We start from the raw sequence: 23,189 nt of genomic DNA on the forward strand, positions 1-23,189 counted from the left end.
GGGAGGGGAGAGGTGGAGCTTGAATCCCATCCTTTTGACTTCAGATCACGTGCTCTTTACACTCTTTATGCTACAGCTGTCCTTTCCTCAATCCCGGTCTCTCTCATGCTGCCCTTGTTGCTGTTTGTCCTGCCAAACCTAGTCCCCAGACGTGGAGTGAGGTTCGCCCTCCCGGGTAGGGACACTAATCTGCAGCCCACCTGCCCTCCCTGCTCTGAGGCACACCTGGCTGGAACCAGGGAGGCAGGGGCCACGGAGCCAGCGGGGTAGGGGACAGTGGTCCAGTAACTCTCTTTGATCTGATGGATCCAGGAGCCCAAGCCAGCACTGTTTCCTTCTTGATGAACAGGCAGGGAGACTAGGAGGCTGGGACCTGGCTCCCGGCCCTCTTCCCACAGCGGGGATGTCATCACCCCCGACCAGGAGACTCAACACCTGAGGAAACTGTGACTCATCCATTTGAAATGGTACCAGCTGCTCCAATGGGAATCCTTTTGGTGGAGTGATGGGATGGACCCGGTTCCACACTTCATTCCAATGACAAGGAGCATCGTTTTTAAACCCAGATGGTACCATGGACCCCAACATGAGGGAGAAGAGGAGGAAAGAAGGAAACAGGAGCACCCCAGCATCCATCTATCATCACTGAGCAAGAGAGGGTACCAGACACATCACCTCCGAGAAGCACCCGTCTCATAACATCCGTACGGGGCCAAAGGGGCAACGGCAGGCAGCTGGAGCATGGAAAGGGAGGGAAGGACGGCAGAGAGGGAGGCCTGGAGCCCCTGGAGGAGAGTTAAAACACAGAGAGAAGCCACCTAGGAGTAAGAATAAGGAGCCTACACAGTGGCAGCTGCCTGGAACAGAAGAGTTAGTCTGTCGAGGAGGAGATGAGCACACAGAAGCTGAGCAGCTCCTGGGCACTTGGTGCCAGGCTGCAATGGTGGAGCCTGAGCCAGTTGGGAAATGGAGACACAGCGCAGAGAAGCCTTTCATTCACTCACTCACTCATTTATTCATGCATCCAGTGAAACAGTCGCAGAGTCCGACTCTGAAAGACGTGGGGCTGAACTCTGGAGATGTGCAGCTTAAGAGGTTCCATGGGGAACTGGGCCAGGGAGCAATGAGGGGTAGATCCTGATGCCATCAGCCTGCACGCTATTGCAGAGGAAGAGGATGTGGCTGAGGTTCCCCAGGGGCAGGTGTCGTTCAGTTACTCAGGTGTGTCCGACTCTCTGCGACCCCATGGACTACAGGACGCCAGGCTTCCATGCCCCTCAGTATCTCTCAGAGTTTGCTCTAACTCATGTCCATTGAGTCGGTGATGCCACCCAACCATCTGATCCTCTGTTGTCCTGCCTTCAATCTTTCCCAGCATCAGGATCTTTTCCAATCAATCAGCTCTTCACATCTGGTGGCCAAAGTATTGGAGCTTCAGCATCAGTCCTTCCAATAAATATTCAGGGTTGATTTCCTTTAGGATTGACTGGTTTGATCTCCTTGCAGTCCAAGGGACTCTCAAGAGTCTTCTGTAGCACCACAGTTCAAAAGCATCAAATCTTTGGGGCTCAGGTGGACTATGAGAAAAATAGAGAGCTCAGGCAGAATCCCAAGGAAATGCCACTTAAGGACAAGCATGAAAAGATGTCTTCCAAAAGGCGACCATCCACTTCCAAAAGGCGACATCATGAATGAATGAGCGAATGGAGAAACTAGGGCCAGACTGTATCCCAGGACCTGTGGAAGGAGAAAATAAAATCCAGCAAAAACCCAAAAACCCCTCTCATCCCAGACTGGCCCTGTATGAGGCTGGGCTCCTGGGGGAGCCCAAGGGGCATAATCATGGTATCCACCTCCAAGGAGATCACAAGAGGGCAGGAAGCCACAGGGTAAACAAGCAAAATTTAAATGACCCCCAAAGAGTTAGGGGCTTCCCTGGTGGTTCAGACTAGGTAAGGAATCCACCTGCAATGTGGGAGACCTGGGTTTGATCCCTGGGTTGGAAAGATTCCCCTGGACGAGGGCATGGCAACCCACTCCAGTATTCTTGCCTGGAGAATCCCTGTGGACAGAGGAGCCTGGCGGGCTGCAGTCCATGGGGTCGCAAAAAGTCAGACATGACTGAGTGACTAAGCCCAGCACACACAGCAAAGAGTTAACTCTCAGTGCAAGGCTAGAAGAGAGAAAAAAAAAAAAACAATGTCTCAAGGCTGCACAGTGCATGATTAATTAACAAATGAACTGCACAGGCTAAAATTGCATCAAAGTTCAGAGGAAAGAGGACGTGCTTAGGGCTTCAAATGTCAAGGTTGGATTTGCTGAGAGGTCAGATTTGACCTGGGTTTTGAAGGAGGGGTGGAATTTGTGCAAGAAAGGATGCCAGCTGAGGGCTGGTGAGGATCTCCCAGGCCACACGGGAAGTGTGGGAGAAGACCAGAGCTCAGCGTGCGCTTGAGGGGGTCACGGGGTGAGCGGTGGTGCTCAGGGGTATGGGCCTCACAGGCTGTGGTTGAAAGGGCTGCTCAAGGGCCTGGGGTCTGGCCAACACTCTTGGACTTGGGGTTCCTACTGGTGCTTTTGGACAAATGGAAAATTTCTAACCAAGAAGTGATCTAGGGAGGCAAGATCCATCATAAATCCACTGAGATCACTGGAAGGGGAGGTGAGGCGCTGTATGCAAATGGGGTGCTGGCAGCAGGAATGCAAAAGACGGGGGTGGATGGAAAGAAGATTCTGGGGGAGACGTGGATGCAGAGAAGGACCAGCAGTGCCCGCTGGATTCTGCTGGCTCTAGAACTAAGGCTGTCATAGAGAGCACCCCAAACGCTGCCCACACCTGTGGGGCACTTTGTTTGCTTTTATTTCATTTCATTTTACCTTATCTTTGATTTTTGGGCTTCCCCGGTGGCTCAGCGATAAAGAATCTGCCTGCCAGTGTAGGAGACGTCGGTTCAATCACTGGGTCGGAAGATCCCCTAGAGAAGGAAATGGCAACCCACTCCAGTATTCTTGCCTGGAGAATCCCACGGACAGAGGAGCCTGGCAGGCTACAGACAATGGGGTCGCAAAATGTCAAACATGACTTAGTGACTAAACAACAAAAACAAATCTTTGATTTCTGCCCCGGTGTGAACCATCAGGGCTGGTTCAGAGTTCTGCTCAGTAGCTGGGATCCGGGATGCTCTGGGGAGAGGCTCCAAGCCTCAGGAGCTTCATGAAGAAGGCTGGCACCCAGGGCCAGGTGGTTCCCATCCCCAACCTCTCCAGGTGACCCCCACGGAACCACCTCCGCTCAGAGCCCGCAGGGCACGAGCCTCCCACTCCTTATCACCACAGCACTTTTTGCACTAACCATACCGGAGCAGGGACGGAAAGAAATTTCATTCTCGTTTTCTCTCCCCACTCAAAGCAGTATCTTGCCCACAGCCCGATTTCCCAATCTCTCTTCTGGTGCCTTTTAATATTTATAGCTATGTGGACAGAATGTGGAGTGAGAGCCAGCTGGCCCCGGGAGCAGAGATTTAGGAGAGCCATCCCCCACCCGAGGACCCACAAATCCCCAGAAGCTGCCCTCAGGGCCGTTCCTAGGGGCCCACGTGAGAGGGTGCCTGGCAGGATCCAATCATTCATCCAAGGTCCCCCTCCATTCTCTCCACTTCCTGCAACTCCACCAGCCTACTCACTGCACTGCTTGATTGCCAGGACCAATTTGCCTTCCTTCATTAATCTTTTTCCCCTGTGGAAATATTGTTCAGTTGCTAAGTCATGTCTGACTCTTTGCAACCCCATGGACTGCAGCATGCCAGGCTTCCCTATCCTCTACTATCTCCTAGAATTTGCTTAAATTCATATCCATTGAGTCAGTGATGCCATCCAACCTCTTCATCCTCTGTCATCCCCTTTTCCTCCTGCCCTCAATCTTTCCCAGAATCAGGGTCTTTTCCAATGAGTCAGCTCTTCACATCAGGTGGCCAAAGCATCCGAGTTTCAGGAATGAATTCCAATGAATATTCAGGACTGATTTCCTTCAGGATTGACTGGTTTGATCTCCTTGCAGTCCAGGGGAAATCTCATGAGTATTCTCCAACATCACAGCTGGAGAAGGCTTCAACTGTGGCGCTTGAGTCTTCATGGACGATAAAGATGGACATATTCATTATCTATTGATGCATTTTACAAATGCCCCCAACTTAATTTTTAAACCAGCGCATTTCTCTGGGTCAGGGTGCGACTTAACTGGATCCTCTGTCTCTGGGTCTCACAAGGCTGTGGTCAAAGTGTCAGCCAGGGCTGGGGTCTTGGCTGGAGCAGGAGCCACCTCCAAGCTCACTCTGTGGCTGGCAGCAGGAATCAGCGGATGCAAGTTCTCAGGTTCTGAGAAGGGGCGTCTTGCACGGCCGCCCAGCCCCCAGCCCCACACATGCCCTCCTCCTGGTAAAGCCCCCACACCGTCTGACTGTCTCACTAGCAAACGAATGGATCACTGGGCTTGGGGTCCAAAACCCAACTGTAGGTCTGGCTGCTGCCCCTCAATCCAGCTTCCAGGTCTTACTCTAGTAGACGGGGTGGGGAAGCTCGGTGTGGGGTGGGGTTTGAGCTAAATGACTTCTAAATGCCCCCTGTGTTTCTCACCATAACTAACTCCAGCTTTGACTTTGCACCAGATGTTCTTCTGCAGCTGCTTCCTGAAGCCTCTGCTTCCCTCCCCCATGCTCTCACCCCCCACCCCGTCCCAAGTTCCCACACATTTGTCACTTGCACGTTGGCCATACATGCCACCCTCCCTGCCACCCAGAGAGGGAAGCTGCCATTCAGTGAGAGCAGGGCTGGGTGGGGCACCCATCACCTGCGGCCACCCAATGACCACTGCGCCCACACTGCCCCGTAGAATGTTCCATGATGATGGAACTGTTCACTCTGCAATCGCCACTGGCCACCTGTGGCTGCTGACCACTGAGACCCCTGAGACATGCCTTTGTCACTGAGTCACTGTATTTTGTCTCCACTGGTTTGTGCTGTTGCTGTTCAGTCACTCAGTCGCGTCCGACTCTTTGCAACCCTGTGGACTGCAGCATGCCAGGCTTCCCTGTCCTTCACCACCTGGTTTGTATTTAACTTTGAAAAATTTTTTTTCTTTCTGTATTTTTTTGGTTGCACTGGGTCTCACCGCTGGGCGTGGTCTTTCTCTAGTTGTGGCGAGCAGGGGCCATTCTACAGTTGGCATGTGCGGGCTTCTCACTGTGATGGCTTCTCTTGTTGCGGAGCGGAGGTTCTAGGGTCACAGGCTTCAGTAGCTGTGGCTCACGGGCTTAGCTGCTCTGCAGTGTGTGGGATCTTCCCAGACCAGGAACCCGCATTCCCTGCACTGGCAGGCAGATTCTTAATCTCTGGACCACCAGGGAAGTCCAGCCTTTAGCTTTAATGTTAATAGCCCTGGGCAGCTAGTGGCTGCTGCCTGCATGGGACAACGCAGCCCTCAAAGGTGGGGGCTAGAGCTTAGCCATCTGACTTGCACCTGAGATTCTGTCTCTCTTGAGTTCTGAAACCTCCATAGAAACTCTACACAGCCAGAGGAAACCGGAACCTCCCCAGGCCGAAGAGGACCAGGCCAAAGCAGCTTCTCAAACATGAATGTGGAAATGATCCATTAAAGCAGATTCCGATACATAGTCTGGGGCAGGCCTGGGGGGTCTGCGTTCCTAACAAGGTTTCCCGAATTGGATAGCCAAGCTCGAAGGTCTCCCCCTTTACAGCAGTCAAACAACCCACCTCCTTCAATCAGTCCACCTGCCAAACCACCTCCTTCTGCATTTTCCCGTGTCTCCCTTTTAAAGAAGAGAAGCCCAAACCCTCAGCACTCCACCCCTGGAGGCCTTGACCCAGGCGGAAACAGCTGGAGAAAGACCTCCAGGTCATGTATCCCTGGCTTGGCTCAGATTGGCAGCGTCAGCCGGGCTGTTTAATAACAGTGCCGGGTGGCCTCACCAGCTCAGCGTCAGCCAGGTGGTCCCACGGGGTCTCTGTCTTGCTTGCAGTCCTGGCTGTGAGAAGGAGTGTTCACAGGAGAGTGCTAGAGATTTCCATGGAAAGGTTTATCCAAAGTTTCCCAGCACACGGCTGTGGGCTCTGGAAACCACTGGCCTGGCTGCTGGATTGAATCCAACGGTCCCAGAGGCCAACCCCAGATCTTCCTGCAGCACACCAAGTGGCCACCTCTAGCATGTCACCAACATGTCTCAGCCTCACCACACCCTGTGCTTTGGGCACCGCCATCAGCTCCTCTTACAAACACAGAAGCCAAGGCACAGAGAGGCTGAGCGTCTGGCCTGAAGTCACACAGCAGAGCCCTGCTTCCATCCCACGCAGCTTGGCCCCAGAGGAGGCCAGTGTACCTGCTATGTGGTACCTCACCTGTTGAAAGGAGATCCGCAGGGTAACAGCCTGACTGCTGCCCAGGAAGATGGGGAAGATCCAAGGACACGCGACATGGAAAGCCTTGTGGTGTAGAAGCACTAAGGAAATCCTGGTACTGCTGGGCAGGCCTTGTTAGGCTCTGCAGGTTAGATGTTCCCAGGGAACAAGGGGACTCCCATCCCCCGACACCCACTGCCTCCCATATGATGCCCTCCAGAGGCGGCACCGCTGTGCTCTCTCTGAACAAATCCTCCAGCGTCTGCCTGTCCACACCTGTGTATTCCCCTCCCTCCCTCGGCCCCGGGGGCACCAGCGTCCAGACACACCTCTGTCCAAGAACTGCCCACGCTCTCCCTCCGGGTTCACCCGGTCCCAGTTGACGTGCAGGAATGGTTCCTTGGGCCACCCACATCCAATCTTGGGTCTTGGGCACCATCACCCTTCCCCCATCCCGTCTCACACAGGACTGATCCCACCTCCAGCTTCAGGAAGTTGCACACAGTGGACACAGGCTTTCTTCCTGAGTCACCATGTAACTCAATTCAGGCCAAAGACAATCAGGCTCGGAACTTGTCTTTTCTTGGTGGAGGAGAAAAAACTTTTTTCCCAAGGTGGGGAGCTGGGAGCCACCATCTTGCCTCAATTCCCTGAGCCAACACAGAAAGAAACAGAGCTAAGAAACGGGGACACACCAGCATGATATCATCCTGGTGACAGCATCCAGGTTCAGGTCTGGGTGTTTTAGTGAGAGGAACCAGGAAAAGACATCCCGTTCCCTCTCTTCTGGTTTCTCTTAAGTCCCAGTTTGGACCATAAAGTTGGACCATAAAGAAGGTTGGATCATAAAGAAGGCTGAGTGCAAAGAATGGATGCCTTTGAATTGTCCCTTGGACTGCAAGGAGATCCAACCAGTCCATCCTAAAGGAAACCAACCCTGAATATTCATTGGAAGGACTGATGCTGAAGCTGAAGCTCCGATACTTTGGCCACCTGATGTGAAGAGCTGACTCACTGGAAAAGAGCCTGATGCTGGGAAAGATTGAGGGCAGGAGGGGAAGATGGTGGCAGAGGATGAGATAGCTGGATGGTATCACAGACTCAATGGACATGAGTCTGAGCAAACTCTGGGAGATAGTGAAGGACAGGGAGGGCTTGGTGTGCTGCAGTTCATGGGGTCGGAAAGAGCTGGACATGACATAGCGACTGAACAAGTCCCAGGCAGCGCAGTGGTAAAGAACCCACCTACCAATGCAGGAGATGCAGGAGACAGGGGTTTGATTCCTGCGTAGGAAATGGCTCCCCACTCCAGTATTCTTGCCTGGGAAACTCCACGGACAGAGGAGCTTGGCAGGCTACAGTTCATGGAGTTGCAAAGAGTCGGACAGGACCGAGCAGCGCAGAACAACAAGCCATTACTAGGAGGGTTTCCTGTCACGTCTGATCAAGTTGTCTGATAGAACCTCTTTCTCCTCTCCCTGCTCTTCTGCCAGCTCCCACTCCCAGCCCCATGCCCAGCCGCCCACCCGCTTCTGCTGACCGGGGCTCCGTGGAGGGAGGCCTGAGCCAGCAGAGTTTGCCATAGTTCAACGGGCACTGAAAACGTGGGGCCCCAGGAGCTGCCCGCTGCCCTGCTGCTGTCCACTTGCTCTAGCCAGGTTCAGCCACTCGCCACCAGAAAGCTGATTTTGCACTTCTCTGCGGAAAAAAAAGCATGATGCCTGCCCTCTGCACAGATGCATGCCGCCCACCTGGCCAGCTCCCTTGTGCCCAATGCCCTGGCCTGCTGCATCTGGTCAGAGAGCAGTAACCCCAGAGGCCCTGGGCACCAAGCAGGTTAGTTCTTTCCTCTTGCTGGGACCTTAATGAAGGCAGAGCTGCTATACTGATCCAGCGATTGGACAGCTACCAAAAACCCTCGGGCTGGGAGTCAGGAGCCTGCTGTGTTCTGTGTCCGCGTGGTCGGAAAGACAAAGACCTGCCATGCTGCCGTGTACCCCAAGGCCCACCCTGCCTCCTCTCGACCTGGAAAATGAAGAACAGCCCCGGGTAAGGAAATCCACCCTCGCAGCAGCTTTCTTAGCTTCTTCAGTGCCGAAAACCCACTCATCAGGAAGTTTGTCTCTGCCCAAGGGTAACAGGTCCGGGGAGCCCCAAAGGCAGACAGTAGCCTTCAATCTTCATGTGTTACTTACCCACTGAGGACCTTATGAATTAACCTCTCTGTCCTCAGTGTTCGCATCTATAGAATGGGGCCATAGTAGCAGCTGCTCAGTAGGAGTGACTGCAAGACAGACCAAGGGGAAGGAAGGCAGCGTTGGGCCTCCTCCACGGGCAGGAGGAAGACGAGGGCTGTAATTTGTACGGTTATCAGGCATCCTCGTCTTCACGGTTGTCACTGGGCTGGACCTCCGTTTCACCCGCCTCCCATCTGAGTGCACGTGACTGTGGAGCCAGGCGGGTTTGGGAGGGAAAATCTGTTGAAAATTGGAATCCTAACGCGTTCCAGAGTATTGGCCGTCTGGGCAGAACAGCACGACCGCCGCCCGGCGCGGGTCAGGGCAGACTGGGGCACAGGTGTTCCGTGTTGGACGCTGGCTGCACGTGGATCTGTTGCAGAATCAGCACCCAGCGTCTCAGTTAAGAGGCAGCTTTAAGGGTACTGAGTTACCGGGGGCTCCTCCGGGGGCTGCCTGAGGGCGGCCTGACCCCCACCCAGTGCCTGAGCCCTGCCCCCCCGAGGGCTTTCCAGTGATCAGTTTCCATGCAGTGGCCCCCAGATTCCATGGGCTACACTCACTTGGTTCTGAGAGTCTTGGCTTTTCAACACGGCTTTAAGCTCTGCCATTGCTGGTGGAGCCCGTCCCTCTGTCCTGGATCTGGCCCTCTGTCCTGGGGGCCCCCTGCCAGCAGCAACAGCATCTGGGTCTCTTCTATCCGTGGTGACATTTTCCAGGATCAGAGCTGGAGCTGACCAGAGGGCTGCCCTTCTACCTCCCCTCACAGGAAACCTTCTCCCCTAGGAACTTCAGTTGAGCTCAAAGCTCTCCAGAGTCCCTTCCATTTGCAGCTGTTTGAATTTCATTAGCGCAGAAGATCTGAAAGTGGGCATATCCGGGAAGAAGCCGCTGGACGGAAGCGTCCCTGGGGATGGCTCAGAATCGGGGACTTTTGCTGAATGGACCAGCATTAGCAACTTGCCAGCCCTCCTCTCCCAGTGCTGAGCAGAATCTTGACTTTGAGAGAAGAAATAGAGCTACTCACTCAAGTGGCAATTGAAAAGCCCTTAAAGAGGCCCGAGGTTGTGCTCAGAGCCGGGCAAGGCTCAGTTAACTGCTCCAGCCTCCGGGAGCCTTGTCAGTTCAGCCAGGGTTTGCATCCATCTGTATCCATCCATCTGTCTCACACCTGAGAGCTGGCAAGAGGAGCCAGAGGGCACAGGGCAGCTGGGGGAGGCTGGGCTTTCTCTTATTGCCCCGGGGCACATGCAGCTATCTGGAGTAGGAACCTGCAACCCACTCCAGTATTCTTGCCTGGAAAATTCCAGGGACAGAGGAATCTGGTAGGCTGCAAAGAGTCGGACGTGACTGAGCGCTCATGCACATCCATGCATCACACACACACACACACACACACACACACACACAAATATGCATTTCCATACAATAGTATAGGACCTAAGGGCATGGCCGTCTCTGTTTGCTGGGACACCTTGCCTTTATAGCTTTCATTCACTGATGACTATGTGTCTTGGTGTGTGGTTCTGGTGCGATTATTAATAGTGGTCCCTCCCAGTCTGGATTTCCTGGTGGCTCAGATGATAAAAAGTCTGCCCACAATGCGGGAGACCTGAGTTCGATCCCTGGGTCCGGAAGATCCCCTGGAGAAGGAAACGGCAACCCACTCCATTATTCTTGCCTGGAAAATCCCATGGAGACAGAGGAGCCTGGTGAGCTATAGTCCACGGGGTCACAAAGAATCAAACATGACTAAGCGACTTCACTTTCACTCCCCGTTCAGATGACAACTTACAGGGTCACTCTCCAAAGTGGAGCTCAGGAGAGAAATAGAAGGAGGAGGAGCAGACTGGAGAGATGCTACTGAGAACCGAGACACGGGTCTCATCTTCTTCACTCTCTTTCCAGAACTTATAAGCTGGGTGGGGAGCCCAGGACCCCTTGGGGCGGGGCTGGCAAAACTTGCTTCTAGACCCTCCCAGCTGACTCAAGGATGGGGACGTCCCTGCCGGCCCAGTGGCTAAAGAATCCGCCTGCCGGTGCAGGGGACACGGGTTCAGTCTCTTGTCTGAGGAGATTCCACGTGCCAAGCTGCAGGGCATCTAAGGCCGTGTGCCGCAACTGCCGAAGTCCGTGCCCTAGAGCCCAGGGTCGGCGGAGGAGAAGCCGCTGCAGTGAGAAGCCGCTCACCGCAAAAGAGTAGCGCCCCTCGCCACAACTAGCGAAGGCCCGCGTGCAGCCATAAGACCCCGCTCAGCCAAAAATAAAAAAGGAAGAATGGACCTCGGGTCAGATTTGAGGTGGATCATGTGCTACTCTGACATAAAGCCTCGTGGTGTGGCGCAAACCCTCACCTTTTAAGCAAGCTGAGCGATCGATTCTGCTTTTATGATCATTAAGCATTTCTTATCAAAGTATCTGCATACCTTTATAAGTTCATCTGAGTCAGCAAACGGGTTTTTTTTTTTTTTAAGGGTAAGGATTTATTTATTTATTCTTGTTTCTTTACAGCTGCACAGTTTATTCTGCTGAATGAGTTTTAAACTGACACGGAAAATGAGTTTCATCTTCAGTGCCAGCTCTGGGCCTTAGCGTTAGTCCTGGCCCAGGTCGTAGTGTGAAGAAGAATTCTGAGGTCACATCCCAGGTGAAGGTCGGAATACCACAAGCTACACCCACTCGGGACACGGGAGATGGAGTGGCGACATCCCGTCTGCTATCAGCCACTCCTGTCTCAGAGAGTGTCAGGGGTCTCGGGGGCTCTTTCTGTACAGACGCTGAAGGATAATGGAGATTCTTTGAAAGGCCTACAGGAAGGCCTTCCTCCCCTCTTCTCTCTCCAACCTCAGTAAAGCCTTATTGCAAACAGACCGCGATGTCAGCTGCTTCTCCTGGGGAAGAAAACCGGACAAGTCCGGGACCAGGAGACCACTGCGTTAGGCAAGACGCTTTCTCAGATCAGCGTCAGGCCTTGGAGAAACTTCCTCCCTGAGCCCATCGCCATCGTGGCAGCGAGGCATCCTGGGCCTGGACATCTTGCGCATCCCTGTTTCCTCTAGGTCCCTCCAGACCTCCGCTGCCGCGCCCCTAAGGCAGGTCCCCAGGGAGCCTGGCAGGGGGCGGGGCTTCCCTCTCAGGGACTCTTACAGGCGGCCCACTCCTTAAAGGAACCGCACCCTTAGACAAAGAGGCAGCCACGCACGCCAATGCTTTCTGGGCTCTGCACACGGAGGTTGCTGCTCTTATGACAGGTGTTCTTGGAGGTCTGTTCGGCCCCTTGTGTCACAGCCACCCACCCAAGACAGGATGTTGTGTGTTTAGGGGGGAATCTAAGGAAGTATATTTGCCAACAGGCCCATCTGCTCAAACGAGAACCAGGCTCCCCTCCATGCCTTTCAAGGCCGGAGGCCCAAGGGATCAAAAGCGGATTCTAAACGGTTTCTCATGTGTCCTTTCAACCAGCTGCACGCGCGTCTCAGATGGGTTTGCACTATTGTGAGCCCTCTTTTGGATCACGGGGGTCCTGTCACTTGGCCTGGAATGGGGTGGCCCTCCGTGTTGGCGTGAGACAGAGTATTTCCTGCTGTGTCAGTAAACAAGCATGTCACAGCCCTCAGGGATTCCGGCCCTCCACATGTGAATTTCAGAGCCCAGGAAGAGCAATACCTGCTTCCCGGCTGCCACTGAGCTGCTGCCATCCCCACCGGTGAGCAAGGAACTAAGGATGTGAAAAATCAAATCTCAGGATGCTGACCCCAGAGAGCTGAGGTGCGTATGAAAGGAGTGACTTCAGTTGAGCCCAGACTCGCTTTTTCCCATAGAAAAAGCACTGAATTCCTTGAGATATCTGGTCTCCCCTAATTAACAATAATCTTCTGATGTTCAGACTCCCTGCCCCTTGTTGCAAGCTTCTGTATAACCCGACTCCTCCCCACACCCCCGCCTCCTCCAAACAGTTCGCTCAGGGTCACTTGAGATGCTGTCTTCGGGGCTTGAAGTCCTAAAAATTTGCATCAAATAAAACATAACTCTCAACTTTTCGGTTGTGAGTACTTTTTGAAAGTCAGCATTGGCCATCCCTGATAAACTCCATAAAGGATGTGGAGACAGGCTGTGAGGACGGAAGTAAATTATAAATACTTGCGAAGCTCATTCATAAGGGAAAATGAGAGCAGGGTGGGCCTTGAGGGTGTAGGAGAGCGTCACTGAGGCTCAGTTCTCCTATTTGTAAAATAAAAAGATTGATTCTGGAATCACACTATGGTCAATGTCAACATTACCCAGGACGCAACCCCATCACCTGAATTATGAGGCTACGGGGTGCTGGGGGCTTTCTGGTAGCTCAGTCAGTAAAGAATCCTGCAGTGCAGGAGACCCGAGTTTGATCCCTGGGTCAGGAAGATCCCCTGGAGAAGGAAACAGCAAACCACTCCAGCATCCTTGCCTAGAAAAATCCCATGGACAGAGGGTCCTGGTGGGCTACAGTCCATGGGGTCACAAAGAGTCAGGCATGACTGAGCGACTAACCCGTTCGCTTTCTTTCATGGGGTTCTGGACATCAAAAGTCCCACTTCACTAAAGGCAGCAGCCAAAGAATGACCCCCTTGCCATCTGGCTGATATGAAACCCGTCACTTTCTCTTAATACCATGCTGTGCGTGCTAAGTCACTTCCATCGTGTCTGACTCTTTGTGACCCTCTGGACTGTGGCCCGCCAGGCTCCTCTGTCCATGGGATTCTCCAGGCAAGAATCCTGGAGTGGGTTGCCATGCCCTCCTCCAGGGGATCTTCCCGACCCAGGGATCAAACCCACATCTCTTCTGTCTCCAGCACTGGCAGGCATCACCTGGGAAGCCCCATGCAATGTTACACCATGTCAAAATGAACCAGTTAAACCCAGCCCAAACGTCTGACTCAGAGAACAGAGGTCTACATGGCTTGGAGTCTCAACAGGGAGGCATGATCATGCTTTTGTGGGAGATGGAGAAGAGGGAGGAACTCTTTCCTGCGATGGTGGAGTCATGCCATGTAAAGGGCTGGTTTTATGAGCCTGGCTGGGTTTCAATCACATCACAGCTGGGCTGAGGGAATCCTGCTTACAGTGTGCTCACCCCAGCCCCAGGGCATCTCTCCCCTCTTCTGAGGCCCCAGAACATCCACAGACTCTTGGTGCCTCTTCGAACTGTCTTAAAAACAATCTGTAGGGCTTCCCTGACGGCTCAGTGGTAAGGAATCTGCCTGCCATTGAAGGAGAAGCAGCTTCCATCCCTGGGTTGGGAAGATCCCACAAGCCTCAGGACAACTAAGCCCGTCGCCACGACTGTTGAGCCTGTGCTCTAGAGCCCGCGCTCTGCAGCAAGAGAAGCCACCGCAGTTAAAACCTGCACGCTGCACATACAGAGTAGACCTGATCGTCAAAAGCAGAGGAAAGCCCGCACAGCAATGAAGACCCAGCCAGCCAAAAATAAATAAACAAGCACTAAGGCCCCCTCCCCTAGCCCTTGGCACTCATCGGTCTACTTTAAAAACAGAAAAGAAAAACCGTAAGGCCACAGATGCTGACACTTGCCATCACTGGTCTCAGTTTGGGTTCACCCAAGAGCTGCTCCTGAGAGGCAGATCTGGTACACCTATAGGTAGAGTGGGGGGTGGGCAGAGGGAGGGGAGCAGGGAGATGATACAGGGGAGGAGGGAGGGGAGGAGAGGAGGGAGGTGATACAGGGGAGGAGGGAGGGGGAGGGAGGGGATGCAGGGGAGGAGGGAGGGGAGGAGGGAGATGATTCAGGGGAGGAGGGAGGGGAGGAGGGAGGGGAGGGGAGGCGAGGAGGGGAGGGGAGGGGAGGAGGGAGGTGATACAGGGGAGGAGGGAGGGGAGGAGAGGAGGGAGGTGATACAGGGGAGGAGGGAGGGGGAGGGAGGGGATGCAGGGGAGGAGGGAGGGGAGGAGGGAGATGATTCAGGGGAGGAGGGAGGGGAGGAGGGAGGGGAGGGGAGGCGAGGAGGGGAGGGGAGGCGAGGAGGGGAGGGGAGGGGAGGAGGGAGGTGATACAGGGGAGGAGGGAGGGGGAGGGAGGGGATGCAGGGGAGGAGGGAGGGGAGGAGGGAGATGATTCAGGGGAGGAGGGAGGGGAGGAGGGAGGGGAGGAAGGAGGAGGTGTAGGGGAGGGCAGGAGGGAGGGGAGGCAGGGGAGGAGGGAGGGAGGAGAGGAGGGAGGTGATACAGGGGAGGAGGAAGGGGATGCAGAAGAAGGGATGAGGGAGGGGAGGAGGGAGATGATTTAGGGGAGGAGGGAGAGGATGCAGAGGAGGAGGGAGGGGATGCAGGGGAGGGGAGGAGGAAGAGGAGGGAAAGGGAGGAGGGAGGGGAGGGGAAGGGAGGAGGGAGGTGATTCATGGGAGGGGAGGGAAGTGGAGGGGTTGGGAGCCCACCAGAGGAGCAGGTCATCACAATTGCTCCTCCGGGGGCAACTGGAACTTCTCCTGGGCAGATCTCCAGGAGACCTGTAAGGGTGGACGCCTCCGAGTCACCCCCGCCCAGGGGCAAGGCAACTGGTCACTTCTACATTCCCTCCTCTCGGCCGCTGCTGCTGCTGCTGCTGCTAAGTCGCTTCAGTCGTGTCCGACTCTGTGCGACCCCATAGACAGCAGCCCACCAGGCTCCCCTGTCCCTGGGATTCTCCAGGCTAGAACTGGAGTGGGTTGCCATTCCCTTCTCCAATGTGTGAAAGTGAAGTCGCTCAGTCATGTCTGACTCTTAGCGACCCCATGGACTACAGCCCACCAGGCTCCCCTGTCCATGGGATTTTCCAGGCAAGAGTACCGGAGTGGGGTGCCATTGCCTTCTTCTGGCAAAGCAAGCTTTCAGGACGTCAGGAAAAGCCTGTGAGCAAAGAGATGGCCCTCCTGGGGGACAGACGGTAGCAGGAGACCCTGGAAGCAGTGAGGCCAAGGGGTCCACTGGGCACCTGCCGTGTCACCTCACCTTCTCCCGTGGGTGTCTGTCCGTTTCCCAGGGACACCGGGGACCGAAGATTTGCTTCAGTCCTCTTGTTCCACCCTGGAGCCTCTGCACCCACTTCTTCCTGCCGCCACCTGGACCATAGAGCCCATAACCTGCCGCTAGAAACAACTTGAATGTCCTTAAATCCAGAGCCCAGAGGCGAGAGCCCCTGGGGCTGGAGACAGTTAGGAGTGATTACAAAAGGGCTGCTGTCTCCGCTTTCTGGAGGCAGATGTTTCGGTCACGCGGTCTGATGAGTCCAGATGTGTTTGCTCAGGAAGCAGAGCCAGGGTTCCCTGGGGATGGGGGATGAAAGAGCAGAGACCCAGCAGCTGGTCCACACCAGAGGCTGGTGCAGCCATGCTGGGGGCCCCGGGGGTTTCTGTGGAGGAAGAGCCCGAGCTGCAGGGCGAGGCAATAAGGCAGCAGTGCCCGCAGGTGCCCGGACCCCACCATGGGGTCCGGGCAGCAGGACCAGAAGGTCACCTCGGGCTCTGGGCTGGAGCCCACTATCCTGGGGTTCACAGCAGATGGAGGTGTCGGGAGAGGGGAGCAAGAGAATAGCGATTCAGCGTGCGTGTGCGCTCACTCGGTCATGTCCGACTCCATGCGGCCCTATGGACTGTAACCTGCCAGGCTCCTCTGCCCATGGCCTTCTCCAGAGCATTCTGCAAATGATGCCTCAACCAGGGAAGGCAGGCAGATTCAGGAGGTTGACCAAAAAGACAAAGTGATGCATCAGAGCCCTGGGTCAGGGGGCTGGCACATGGGGAGCCACTGGGACGGAGCTGTGGATTAGAAGAGACATTTCCCCAGAGGTTCTCCTCCAGCTTCCTCCACCTCAGTAAACAGCAACTGTGCCCCACCCTGCCCTCAGTACCTAAGAAAGAAACAGGGAAGCAGCCTGCACACCTCTCGTTTCCCCCCACCCCTCATCCTGAATGCTCTGCTTTCAAGGTGCCTCCATGACAACGTCCTCTGTTGTCACCCCGGTCCATGCTGCCATCAACATAGCCCCTGCTCAGTATCGCCAAATGAATGAATGAATGAGTGAATGAAGAAGATCAAAAGCAGGTGGTGGATCCCAGACCAGCCTCCTAGAACCAGCTGGGCACTCGCTACCCACCAAAGCTGGGTAGGATGGGATGATGCAGGGGAAAGACGCACCCCTGACCAGATAACAGGAGAGGCAGGCGCCCACATCGAGGATGTAGGTGGGTACTTCAAATAGCCTCATCAGAACACAGACATGACCAAGGGCAGCTTCCCAGAACCAAGAGCATCTTGGAAGCCCCGCAGGTGACAGGCACGCCAAACCCATCCAGAAGGGCTTCCTGAGCCCTGGCTGGTCCAGTGCAGACAGAGCCCTAACTCTGCTCAATTGCGATCTGTGTTTATGAGCCTATAATCAAATGGAAACTGTAAGTTTCTCATGAGAATCATCTGTCAAAATTGTGCAGTGTCCAGACCCCGAGCTGGGAGACTGGGTTATAAATACCAAGGTTTCTCCAGCTCTGCTCTCTCTCCAGGGACTCGTGGGTCATTTTTCAACCCAGCATTAATCCGAGAAACTCGATCTTCCATCAAACATTGTGTCTAACAGGCTGGGTATTTGGGATACTGATTGTCCCCCGTGGATCAGAGGTAAGAGCGATCACAGGCGATGAATCCAAAGGCCAGGCTCACCTCTCCCAGGCACACAAGCTCGCGCGGCCACCCGCATCCTGAACCCAACCGGGTGGCTGCCTCGCTCTGAAACACACATCCGCAGACAGCCAGCAAAAGCACCTCTCCCAGAACCATCTTTTTAAAATGGTCTTCCTTATGACAATGCAGTAAACGTGGAAAGCCAAAAAGCATGAGGAAAAGAAAAATTGCCCGCAAATCCATCACCTGGAGGGAAACATTTTTGGTTCACAGGCTTTTCGGACTTCTTTCTGTCTCCCCTGCCTCAACATTTTTCATTATTGGGATACATTGTACATCTTGCTTTCCGGCTGGTTCTCCCGGCCCGGCCCACTAACGGTCACATAATGACCTTCTGCCCCATCATTCTCTTTCCTCCAGCACAGCTTTTAATCACCACATTAATTTTTTCGGTCAGTCTCTTTTATTGAACACTAGTTTGCTTCCAATCTGCCCACAGTATAAAAGATGCTGTGAAGAACATATTGTACATAAATCTTTGAACAAATCACATTATTTCCTTAAGATAAATTTGTAGGAGTACAATTTTGCTGAGTCAAACATGTACATTTTTTAAAAAGGCTTTTGATACATTCTCTCTTGGGCTTCCTGGATGGCTCAGGGGTAAAGAATCCGCCTGCCAATGCAGGAGACCCAGGTTCAATCCCTGGGTCAGGAAGATCCCCTGGAGAAGGAAATGGCAACCGCTCCAGTGTTCTTGCCTGAGAATTCCCATGGATGGAAGAGCCTGGTGGGCTCCAGTCGATGGGGTCTCAAAGAGTCAGACACAGCTGAGCGACTAAACAACAACATTCTCTCTGATTGTGCTGTGTCTTTAGGACTCACCAAATAATTTTGGAATAACCTGGACCAGAATCGACTCTGGGATAACAACAGAGCAGGGGAAGTGAGTTACTGTCCGTCACAGACGTAGGGGAATGATTCATCTCTCTGCTTACACCGGCTGTTTCCAGAACCATCATTTATTTCCTTTGGCTACAGCAGAGCTGAGACACGGTGATAGTGGAGAGAGTGATTTCTCTTAGAAAATTAACTGAGCCTCCAAACTCCTTCTGACTTGCTGGAGCTTTAGAATTTATTTGAAAGGTAACATCAGACCCGCCCTTTTTCTCTCTAAACCTGTGAGCTGAACAGGATTCCTTAATTGGATGATCTAGGGAGGGCTGGTCTGGGCAAGTGTGAAGGAAGGATGAACTGGCTTTGCTGGGGGAAGAACCCCATAGAAGGGTTAAGAAGAACAATTAGATGGGCAAGGGTCTGGAATTCCCTGGGGACCACGGAAGCCTCCTTTGTGTTGCTCAGCTATGTGTAAACTTGTGTACACGTGCTGGTGACTGGAAGCTTAGGTCCTGCATGGGTGGCCCATTTAAATGCACCTAACGAGTCAAGGTTGGGAGCAGGCAAAGCAAGACTGGTGACCTCACCATGCCCTTCACTGTTTCATATCCGTCCACCCAGTCCTTGTCCAGAACTTTCCCTGGAGAGCTACACCTCTGGGCAGCCAGGAATAGGAACAACCTTCCAGAAAATCTTTAACAGGAACAGCACTGTCTTTGGGGTCCTCCCACCTCCCTTTGTTGCTGTTCTGTGGCTCCATAGCGTCCAACTCTTTGCGACCCCATGGACGGCAGCACGCCAGGCTTCCCTGTCCTTCACTATCTCCCAGAGTTTACCCAAACTCATGTCTATTGAGTCAGTGATGCCATCCAACCATCTCATCCTCTGTCGCTCCCTTCTCCTCCTGCCTTCAATCTTTCCCAGAATCAGGGTCTTTTCCAATGAGTCAGCTCTTTGCATCAGGTGGCCAAAGGATTGGAGCTTCAGTTTCAGCATCTGTCCTTCCTATGAATATTCAGGGTTGAGTGACTGGTTTGGTCAACTTGCAGTCCAAGAGACTCTCGAGTCATCTCCAGGGGACTTTCTTCCTTCCTTGACTCCCCAGCCTCCAGCCAAGCCACCAGCTACTGCCTCTGATGGGCAGCTGGCAAAGCGAAAAGAACACAGACTCTCAAGCTGGAGAGACCCGCGCCTGCAATCCCAGCTTCACTGTGCAATCTCAGGCCAGTTACTAAACCTCTCTGATCCTCAGTTTCTTCATCTCCACAAGTGGGGGGGCGGGGCAGGGGAATGCTCGCCTCAGTTCTTAAGGCTGTCTCAGGGTGAAACAAAACACCTAATAAGTGTGGAAATGTCTGCTGCGCTCCTTGGCACATAGCAGATGTTCACGGAACATTATTTAACACTTTTAAAAAATCTCCAAATCCAGGGCTGCCATTCCCAGGAGGGCTCTGAACCCGGTACCATGGCTCCAGCTCTGGCCTGTCGACTCGCATCGCCTTAGAGGTGGTCAGATCTGCTAAAAGATGCTAAAGGCTGATGATCCTTCTAGGAATCCGTCTTAAGTAAATAATCACAGATTTGCTACAAAATTGTTCTTGACAACATTGTCTGTTGAAAACCAGGCACAATGTAAATATTACAATGCAGCAGACCAAATAAAATATAAAACATCCATGTTGTCAGATACGATTTGACATAAATTTTGTTCAGTCTTTGAAGGTAAAAATGGTAATCCCGTTTTGGGTACCGATTTGTATTTCTGTAATTATTTAATGAATTTCTGGGCATTTTTCCCCTTTGTTCCTTGGTTCATTGTGTTTCTTTTCACAGACGCTGCTTGCCTATGTCCTGTATACCTCTTTTCATGTGTTACTTTAATTTTTTGTCTCATGGATTGCCCCAGCTCTCTATACGTTAATAAATTGCTCTCTTGTCCTTTGCCTTGTGCTGTAAATGTTTTCCCCTGTTTGTCCCTTGTGTTTTGACCTCAATATGTTCCCTGTTTTCTTTTCCTCACCCTAAACTTTGGCTTCTCTGTGCTACATTCATCAATCTTGTCCTAAATGACTTCGGAGCTCATGTCTTGTTTTGAAAACTGGTTTCTAACACTAAAGTTATAAATCTATTTACCCAAATTTCATCCATAACTTTCACTGTTTCTTTTTTTTCTGTAACATTGAAATCTTTGCTCCATCTGGAATATATTTTGGTGTAAAGAGGTGAGAATCCAGCTTTACTTTTCCCCCCAAAGGTTCGCTTGTTATCCCAAACCATTTATAGGATAATCCTCCTTACAGACAAATACTTTAAATAAATCCTCTTTCGAGGGGGTCACAGAAGCCTTTGAGAATCTGACGAGTGCTATGAACTTTCTCCCTAGGAAAAGAAAATGTACATAAATATGCACTGAATTTCACAAACAATTTCTACAGAGCCCATGGACCTTTCAAAGCATATTCACTGACTCCCTAGGCATCTGTAATGGCTGAAAATCCCTTACTTCAGATGAAAGAAGCAGTGTTTACATGGTGAAGGCCCCTCAGCTGATCCTCAGGGCTGGGGGACAACCCAGGATGCCACCAGTCCCTGTCCTTGGAATTCAGAACATTTCACGTTCTCTTCTTCCAGCTTAGAGCATCCATCAGATGCCATAAACACCTCCCTCTTGAACCCAAGACTGCAAGGACATTAAACCAATCTTAAAGGAAATCAGCCCTGAATATTCATTGGAAGGTCTGTTGCTGAAGCGCCAATACTTTGGCCGCCTGATGCGAAGAACTGACTCACTGGAAAAGACCCTGATGCTGGGAAAGATCGAGGGCAGAAGGAGAAGGGGGCAGCAGAGGATGAGATGCTTGGATGGCATCACTGACTCAATGGATACGAATCTGAGCAAATTCCAGGAAATAGTGGAGGACAGAGGAGCCGGGCATGCTGCAGTTCATGGGGTCACAAAGCGTCAGACACGACTTGGCTACTGAACAGCAACCTGAACCCAAGGGCGGGAACATGTAACAGGCTTCACGTGGCTCGGTTTCCCTTGATTTAACTTTAAAGTCTCAACCCATGTCAGACTCTCCTTTTTTTACCCCAAATCTGTCTTCCCCTCCCAGAGCCTGCTCTGCAGGTCACGTTTTGTCTTTGCTCACAGACACCCTAAATTCTCTCCCACCCTCCCTAGAAAGCCCATGCCATTCCTCTTTTGGCCAGAAGGGGTCGCTGCTTCTGTGTCCCCCAACCATCCTGGGCAACTGGACTTCCGTCCGTCCCACCTCCATCCAGGCAGCAGGGCACCCGCCCTTCCACACTCCACAAGCTGCCGTGCCACCTCCAGAGAGACTCAGCTCTGAACTTCCTCCCGCAAGGATGCCAAGGGGCTCCCTGCCAACAGTGTTCTCATCTTCCCAAGTCATTGCCCTCTGCGAGGTCGTGGCCACTGTCTGCAAATGGAGTTTGGCCATATTCGTGGCTATTAAAAAGCATGTTTAAATAATATTATGTGATCATCTTTTATGCCATCACAATTACCACTTAAAAGAGGCAGGGGAAATGAGCCTAGCTTGTCCTCTCTCCAACACCTTCTTCATTCTAAAGTGTTAGTCACTCAGTCGAGTCTAACTCTTTGTGACCCCATGGACTGTAGCCCTCCAGGCTCCTCTGTCCCTGGGATTCTCCAGACAAGAATACTGGTGAAGGTTCCCCTTCTTCAGGGGATCTTCCCCACCCAGGGGTAGGTCCCGAGTCTCCTGCATTGCAGGCACATTCTTTACCATCTGAGCCACCAGTTCTTCATTCAAAGAGGTACCCAAACCAAGAAGGGTTGAAACCGGCTTCTCTTCTTCTGCGGGAAGGACAGGCCTGGGTGAGGCTGTGCAGACGCACGGCAAGCACTTCAGCAATCCCAAGGCCTGTGCCTGTGGCAGGCATAACTAATGGAGCCCCTATCTTCCCCCCAACCTCTGAGTCCAGATGCAACCCCACACCCTTTCCAACAATCACTCCCAAAGTCATATGAGAATTCATGCTAGAATCTGATATGAAACTAATTTGCTGTCTGAGGTCCAGATGAACCTTTCAGAATCTGAAAGCAACTGTGCAACAATTTGTGGTTTTCAAACCACTAATTTGGGCATAAAGCACAGAATAGCAGGTAATAGTCTATGCAAAACACTGTGAACTATTGAGACATTGGATCTAGATATGTAAAGCCGTGCTAAATCATATCCTGTTTAACATGAGAGTCTGGTACTGATGATAGGATGATGTGTCAAAAGACCAAAAAGAAAACTGAGAAACAGGGTTTATAATTGAAAAAAATATATGCACAAATGCATTCTATCTACAAATCGAGAAGAGATAGTCGTTACTCTATTTGACCAATAGCACGAGCCCTTTCGTTCAGCCTGCAGCCCCCGAAACTGTTCAGAGCAGAGACTGGGAACCACAGCCACGTGGAGGATATAGCAGGGAATTATGAGTCCGTGGGTAGGATTCTGGTCCCAGTCCTGCCAAGAATACTATCTGAACTTGGGCAAGATGTTTCAGTTTCCTCATCTGTAAAATGGAGACCATAGTGTCTACCTTGCTTGGTTATTGTGAATGTTAAGAGCAACAACATACACAGAAGTGCTGAGTCCTGAATCACTGCTTTCCGGACCTGAGGCGGCACCTGACCCTGAGCTGTAGCAGCGAAGACCAGTCACCCCCTAGTGCAAACGAGGGAGCCTGGTGGGTATGTGCCAGGCTGACTGGAGCCCCCGCTGGTGTCCTCTCTCTGTCAGTGGAAGCCAGGAGCATAGCCCTGCACACCGCCCAGGGATGGGGTGTCTGCTCAGAAAGGGTCCCATTCGTCTTCTTAACCTTAACATCTTTGCAAGTCGTCTCTATCATCTCCTTTCTTTATATCAACACAGCAAGCAGGCTTGGGGGCCATTAGGAGGTGAGGACCCAAGAGTATCACAGATGCCTGGGAAATAGAGAAACATTTCTTGGGGA

At 52.6% G+C, this 23,189-nt stretch overlaps 1 long non-coding RNA gene across 1 annotated transcript; it reads right to left on the reverse strand.

The window, feature by feature from the left end:
* Window positions 1–1,745: 1,745 nt before the first annotated feature.
* Window positions 1,746–15,898, reverse strand: LOC132343126 (uncharacterized). Its single transcript, XR_009491816.1, has 3 exons — window positions 15,630–15,898; window positions 2,878–3,047; window positions 1,746–2,173 (listed from the first exon to the last, which is right to left on the reverse strand). It is a non-coding gene; the product is annotated as an uncharacterized lncRNA (long non-coding RNA).
* Window positions 15,899–23,189: the final 7,291 nt, after the last annotated feature.

This window comes from Bos taurus, chromosome 19, assembly GCF_002263795.3.
Source record: "Bos taurus isolate L1 Dominette 01449 registration number 42190680 breed Hereford chromosome 19, ARS-UCD2.0, whole genome shotgun sequence".
Lineage (NCBI taxonomy): Eukaryota > Metazoa > Chordata > Mammalia > Artiodactyla > Bovidae > Bos > Bos taurus.